The sequence below is a fragment of the Schistocerca serialis genome, chromosome 2 (genome assembly GCF_023864345.2).
Source record: "Schistocerca serialis cubense isolate TAMUIC-IGC-003099 chromosome 2, iqSchSeri2.2, whole genome shotgun sequence".
Lineage (NCBI taxonomy): Eukaryota > Metazoa > Arthropoda > Insecta > Orthoptera > Acrididae > Schistocerca > Schistocerca serialis.
In genome coordinates, this window is record NC_064639.1 from 805,717,827 (window position 1) to 805,725,621 (window position 7,795).

General features: G+C 40.5%; 1 protein-coding gene across 1 annotated transcript in view; it reads right to left on the reverse strand.

Annotated features, from left to right (window-relative positions):
- LOC126458051 (ATP-binding cassette sub-family C member 4-like) overlaps positions 1–2,457 on the reverse strand; it is a 401,284-nt gene extending 398,827 nt beyond the window's left edge. The window contains exon 1 of the mRNA XM_050094849.1: positions 2,358–2,457. The gene's annotated coding sequence lies outside the window, so the exon portion shown is untranslated. The remainder of the gene's footprint in view (positions 1–2,357) is intronic.
- Positions 2,458–7,795: the final 5,338 nt, after the last annotated feature.

The following is a 7,795-nucleotide window of genomic DNA, read 5'->3' on the forward strand; positions in this document are numbered from 1 at the left end:
ACTCTGTCTGCCTGTTCCTTTTCCTGTTCTGTAATTGATTTCACTAGGCAGTGGCCTCTCGGTTAGCGATTGCACGCATTCTAGGTCGCGGTCAATCTGTAAGACATCTACATTAGATCGAGCTAGAGACCGCCCGTTTTTAAAGTACTATAAACATTGAGCGAAAATATGCATCGTTACTAGTTTTTAGTTAAAGTATGCAATAACCGGTGAAAAGGAACCAAATATGCAAATGCATATGAAACATGCCAATGCTTTTAATCCGGTCTGTGGCAATGATTATGGCAAAAGAGGGTGTGTGAGTTATTTTCTATGATAAGTACTGACAAGGGAACCTGCTCATCGCACTTCCCTCAGATTCAGTTATAAGTTGGCACAGTGGACAGGCCTTTAAAAACTGAACAAAGATCAATCGAGAAAACAGGAAGAAGTTGTGTGGAACTATGAAAAAAAAATCCAAATATACAAACTGAGTAGTCCATGCGCAAGATTTGCAACATCAAGGATACTGTGTGCTCAGGAGCACCGTGGTCCCGTGGTTAGCGTGAGCAGCCTTCCCTCGAATGAAAAGTTTAATTTATTTATTTTCACAAAGTTATGATCTGTCCGTTCGTTCGTTGACGTCTCTGTTCACTGTAATAAGTTTAGTGTCTGCGTTTTGCGACCGCACCGCAAAACCGTGCGATTAGTAGACGAAAGGACGTGCCTTTTCAACGGGAACCGAAAACATTTGATCGCAAGGTCATAGGTCAACCGATTCCTCCACAGGAAAACGCGTCTGATATATTCTATACGACACTGGTGACGACATGTGCGTCACATGACAGGACTATGTTATCGACCCACCTAACTTGTACACTTGGCGAATGGGTAAAAAGATTCTTCTACCTTGCCCGATTTAGGTTTTCTTGTGGATGTGATAATCACTTCCAAAAAAGTGATGAAAACATAAGAGTTTGTCACATAAACTGCAACAGTTTCACAGTCGCACAGTTTTCCCTGTGCTCTGTCAGATAATAATTGTCTGAAAATAATCTTTTCACTCGAGGGAAGACTTGAACCAAGGACCTCTCTTTCCGCAGCTGCTCATGCTAACCACGGGACCACGGCGCTCCTGAATTTACACTATCCTTGTTGTTGCCTATCTTGCCCATGGACTACTCAGTTTGTATATTTTGCTTATTTTTTCATAGTTCCGCACAACTTCTTCCGGTTTTCTCGACTGATCTGTGTTCAATTTTTCAAGGCCTATCCACTGTGCCAACTTATAACTAAATCTGAGGGGGCTGCGATGGGGAGGTTCCCTTGTGAGTATACTGAACTTTGTTGATCAAGTTAAGGTAAACGACCAGTCACAATGTAAATGTTTCTGCTAATGAATGTTGCTCTCTTACATACAATCGTGTAAGTGAAGATAGTCACTAAGGCGGTAATCGAAAGATGTTTAATTGAGCAGCCGAAAGTGTTACTCACAATGTAATTCCTGCAATGAATCACTACTGTTTCTAATTATCAATTTATTTTGCTATTATGTGAACTGCTGTTCACTTGGAAAATGCTGACGGTGGACGACAGAATTATACCGACTGCTGTGGATGCGGTCGGGCGGTTAGACCTAGGATGACGGACGCAACAGTCCTCCATTGTTGAGTTTTCGGTGTGCAAAATCTGTCTGTCTTTGTCTGATAAATGAAGCTGTCGGTGTCGCATTCCTACCAACTATACAAATTGGTAAGTGGAAGGGACGGTTAATTGTTATTCAGCATTTTTTAATTTCAAACAAGCGCTAATTTTTCTCATCTTTTCTTTAATTATATTCGTGAAAGTCATGAAACAGTTCACTTATATTTCTCGGATATTCGTTGTGATCTCCATGGAATCCCAGGGTTGTGCTGAACGGAGTTCAATAAATGTTGTCTTAATAACGCGACCGAATATTTATAAAAGAAAAGTCAACTAGCAAACAGTGGAAAATCCAGGATGAAAGTTGCCACTCACCATATAGCGGAGTGGCTGAGACGCAGATAGGCACAACAAAACGTCACGAGTTGGCTTCAGTTGCCAGAGACTACCGTCACGGTTGTGTGAATTGCGTTTGTGTGTTTGTGAAATGCGTTTGCATGAGTGTGTGTGTGTGTCTACTTTTGACGAATGCCTTGCTGGCCGAAGCCTATTTGTGAGAGTCTTTTCGTTGTGCCTTTCTGCCACTCAGCATCTCCGCTATATTGTAAGTGGCAACTTTCCTTTTCATAATATCATTACAAAAATCAACTAGCGCTGTTCAGTTTCGTCCATGGTGTCATCCTTGCGTGAACTGTGAGAGAGAACGCACTGAAGGAAAAGCGCAGTGGAATCACCTGTGAAGTTGATAGCTGGCGTAGAAAGCAGCCGTAGGACCCCAGGCAGAAGCTCAACGAGGTTGCCCGCTTTCAGCACGACTGACTGTGACCAGCCAGCTATCAACGGAAACTCTTGTACGTGCGCCGGACACGAGGCAGTTTTGAAACAACTGACGATAGGCAATCTGTTTACGTCACACTTTCACATGTACAACAAGAAACACTGCAAGTCGCTTTTCTAATGAACCTTCACGCCAAGTTGGAGGTTTACAACCAACCTCAGTGACAATTTTCTTAAATTAGACACACGTTCCGGAATGCAAATAAGAAACAAGGAAGGCCATATTCATTTACCGTGAAAACAGCGCTTTAAACTCAGGTGCTTTTGTGGTGCTGTACACATGCAGTATCTTCAAGGTTCAGAGAAGGCTTCAGTATTGCTTAATGTTATGCGAAATATGAGCTTCTTCAAAAGCAGTCGAGTAATGACATTAAGTAATGTCGAATTTTCATTGTTACCCAATGGAATTTTTGCGATAACGACAAAGAACCAATGTCGTATGAACCGCATAAACAAAATGTAATTATAAGGTGAAAAGCCGCCTCACGATGAACATGCGTCTTTATCCACTGTTGATTAGGTCGCTAAAATAACTAATCACTTTGCTGTTCAGAAGTGATTTATTGGTGCTTCTCGGGGTATCATCGGAAATACGAAAAATAAGAACAAAGTGTTGATACAGATTCTTATTTTTGATACTTCCGATGATGAGCAGAGTGCGTCAATAAATCACTCTGAACAGAATGAGTAGTTATTTTAGCGACCTGATCAGCAGTGGATAAATATTCTTTTCAACATTAATGGTCGTATGCCTCCCATGCGACTTGATGTCGCTCCGTAATTTATGCACCTGTCGGCTCAAAATCGGTAACGGTGGCATTTCTACTTAATAAACAGCGTGGTTCGTTGCTATTTTAACTTTTTGTAAGAATATACCTGTGTTTTTATGTACCCACGGTACCATTGGGTAAGTATTCGATAAAATAACGTAGCAAATGTTCAAATGTGTGTGAAATCTTATGGGACTTAGCTGCTAAGGTCATCAGTCCCTAAGCTTACGCACTACTTAACCTAAATTATCCTAAGGACAAACAGACACACCCATGCCCGAGGGAGGACTCGAACCTCCGCCGGGACCAGCCGCACAGTCCATGACTGCAGCGCCTAAGACCGCTCGGCTAATCCTGCGCGGCAAATAACATAGCCTTTAAACCTCTTTCAAAGGTAGTCATGTTTTTTGTTTTTCGTTCACACTGAAAAACTGTAAAACCGTCATGTTATAAGAGTCTTCATATTGTAGATTAATGCCAACTGAATGATTATTTTATACGAGATCTGCATTTTCATTTTCATCATTTAAGAACGGGGCAGCTGAATCCAATACCAGCGGTACTTGCCACACTTCATACGAAAATTATCTTGGCAGAGGACGAGCCAAAACTGAGGCCGCTTATTAAAGTATCAAACAAGACAACATTGGCAACTAACGTTAAAGCAGCTGATGCGATAGACATGTCAGAAGAGAAAGCGGAAGATCAGACACTTCAACGAAGTTCTGCCATCCTACAAAGAATAAGCCTGAGTTTTAGGGTCACTTCGTTACTCTGGATTAGACTGGAATCCATTAGATCCGAAACTAAACGTAGTTCATAGCATTGTCACTGCACAAAAAAGCGAAATTTATTTCATGGGCGAAATGTTCTTTTTTTCATTCACTGATTACCACGCGCTGTTGCGCAAACCCATAGAGAAGAAGAGCCGCCAGGTTTGTGGAACGACTCGATAAGACATTAGCTGACTGAAGCCTGATACATACCAGGTCGTAACAATTAATTAGCAAATGCTTATCTTTTCTCGCCGATTTCCGATGTTTCAGTAGCTGTAAGAGATTTTGCAAGTTATCTGCTCCACTAAAATTTGCTGAAACTTGCTGAGTTCTTGACATCGTAGCTACTGATCTGGTAGATCTAAGAGAAATTTCAAGAAATTCGGGTCGACACTATGTCGTCTTTCAAAATCACATGTTCATTGCGTAATAGTGTAACAAAACTGGCTCACAAAAACTGTCGCAAAACTGCCACGCCCATGGCTGATTCACCACTCCTTATATGTATATTTGTAACAGTGACTGCCGACTTCATCAATTAAACAGAATATTCATAGATTACAATCAAAATCTTGCCAGTGTACAGACACTGTGAAAGGTGGCTACACTGATTGTGAGTCACAGCGCCAGAGATTGCGCCAAAGATTATTATTCCGCCGGATCCACTGGTGCAGTTGTAGTCCAGAGGATGTCGAGTGCAGTTGTTGTTCTGTTGGGCGAGAGAGTAGATGCTGTTTGCTTGGTGTAATGTATAGATGGAAGATGTTGCAATGATCACAGTGTATTTTTCGTCAATATACATTGAGGTAAAAAAAAAGTATTACAAATTTCCTTAATGACAATGCCTCTTGGTCACAGGTTCAGTCAACAAAGCATCTGGCTCGTGTTCTTGTGTTAGACTTGTAATTCTGGTTTCTATGTGCAGTTACAGTATTTCTGGTTTTTCAATTAGTTCATTGTAAATGGTGTTTAAAATATCTTGTCTTATTGAGGAAGAACCGAGCCAGATACATGAACATTGAGTCACACTACCACACACAGAACAGTTGCACTTGCGCTTTGTTGTTTCGTAGCTTTTATAGTTGCAGGGGGCTTAATTAATTAATTAATTGTGTTAATGGAAATTTCTTGTCATCCTTTATTTTTATTTTATGCAGTCATATTGCGTGCTAATACTACGTAGTTAAAGCCAACCTATTACGAGACTTCGTAACCGGCCACAGAGCTACTAAAGTTATTGCATTTATTCATTATTCTTTTTAATTAAGCCCTCATGCAACTGAAGTCATTCAGTTATGCATTAATTTGCTCCTCTCACATTGCAACATAAAGTTTTTCATGTTTTTAGCTTTTAGTGTTGAAATTCGTAAAATATGTTCTGCAATAATTTTTTTTTTATAAAGTTGCTGATATCATGAAGTTTATTACACAAATACAAACGGAATGCATATATTAGTCCTTACAAAAGCTATCCTGCAATTACCAAATGAGAACTGTTTATGTCTTATGTTCAAGTATCGATTAGTAACAGTTGAACAGAGCAGAGATACATGTATGCTTGCTAAAGTCGTAATGAAATTAATTATAGTATTTGAATCAGTATAATAAATTGAATTCTGAGTGACCAGATAATTGAAAAAACTTATTAAAAACGTATATAAACCTATAAATGTGGCAGCCTGACACCTGAGGTCAACACTTTGTCATACTTCTCCTAATGATCACTTATTGTTACGTTTCAACACCTCCCCCCCCCCCCCCCCCCCAATTCTGTCAAAAATGAAACTTCGATCACTTTCCAGAAACAAGTATAAAAGTCCACAAAAATTACCAATCAGAACAACATGAAATAGACTCCATGGACGTAAAATGTCACAGTGAATGTAGTAGATGAAATATGCAAAAGTTATGAATACACGCTCAAAGCAACGTTTAGCACAAAGATTCACACCTAAACCTTGTCCATTTGCACATAATGTCAAAAAGAAATTATCAAGGAAAGAACGTATATATTCTTCTTACATGCTTGTCTCAAAGCCTGTGAAGATTCCAGTCTATATGTGGTAACTCCTCCTTCCCGTGTCTTTGTATTCCTGTGGTGATCCCAGACACACAGTCTGTGTTACAGTAATACATGGCTGATGCTCAAATACCCCGGTATAATGCTTATATTAAAGTCTCGAATTTCATTATCATTACACCGATTTTGTTTCATAGACAGTAGCTTTCTAGCAAGTTAAGTTTTGGTCAAATGGCATTTGTGGGTAATATGTACAGTCTCAAATATCATCTCCAAGACAGAATAGTTAAAACAGGGTGTAGATAGCACGATACTCAGTTCGTATGATGATAGATACAAGTTATTTTCATTTTCTTTTCATTTTTGTACATTCATTTTGACATTATACTTACGCTCCCTGCAAAGTAGTCCATAACTCAGAAAACATCAAAATATTACCTTTTTTCAGAAGAAGGAAAGACTGTGCAGGTAAACGCTTTTGTACTAGTGTCCCTCTCACGTCAGCGAACTAAAATTTATATTTATAAAATAATAAAATTAGCAGTTAATAATTTCCTTCCTTCAGTTTCTCAGTACTGTACAAATGTGGTCACCCAACGTAAGGAATACTGCACAGGCACATGCTTTTGCGGAAGTATTCCTCATACTGATATGTAATAAATTTTTCATGTAATGACATATCAATACAGTGTACAAATTATATGATTAACGATTATTAATCCAGTCAGATGTGTCAGTACAAGTGACAGCATACATGCAAATTCTATTCAGCTAACTCCTTTTCTGATCCAACAAAGTTACATTACAGTACGGCAATAACTGTCCTTTAGCATAGCCCAGCCAAAGTAACCCTCCTTTCATATTCCCTTAAATGTACTGTGTAAATAGCACCCACTGTGTCTGTTATATAATTTTTCTTTTTGACGTAATATACTAGAAATGTGTTATAGGAAGGACAGATACAATTATGGAACATAGTACGTTATAGACAAAAGGTAAGATACAATGATGTTGGATGTAGCACTGAACACACTGAATGAACAACAGTAAAACAGGTTACAAAATAGGCCGAGCACTCGTTTTCGATCGTTTAAATAATACTGTTTCTGTGATGGCTCACCTGAGGGCGCCAGGGGGCCTACCAGGCGACTTCTATAAGCGGGTCTGTGAACTGTATGGATGCGCGATCTCTGAAATTGTGGGCATCATGAGTGAAGGTACTGCACTCCTCCCTTCTAAGGAGTGCGAAAACCACATACATACCTAAAAACAACAGGCACAGCAAAATACATGGTACAGAAAAAGGAACTGGTACCGAAAGAAAGCACCGGTACCGAAAAAGCTCTGGTGTCGTGAAAAAAAGGCACTGATCTCACAAGGCACTATGATTACTAGTCATGGGAAACACCAATGACGGCGTTGTCGTCAGTTTGAACGGCCGACGATAGCGGATGCTGCAGCTTGTGGAAAGCAGAAGTGGCGAGGGGGTAGTTTGGCGCGCCGTTCCCCCTCTCGTGAGAAGCAGTAGAGTAGGACAGGGGACGGCGTCTCCATAGTGACGTCATCGTCGAGGTCAGAGGTCGGCACCGGAGGCGCCAGCGTGGATGTCGTATATGACGGCCGCACAGGACCAGCAACGGAGGCAGTGGCTGCTGCGGCGTCAAGTGCACCGGGTGAAGGAGGCTCCATGGTTGGCGTCCATGTAGCAGCTCCGCCGGGCTCTTGTACCCTACTGAGTGAAACGGTACGAACTCCAAAAACGGTCTAAA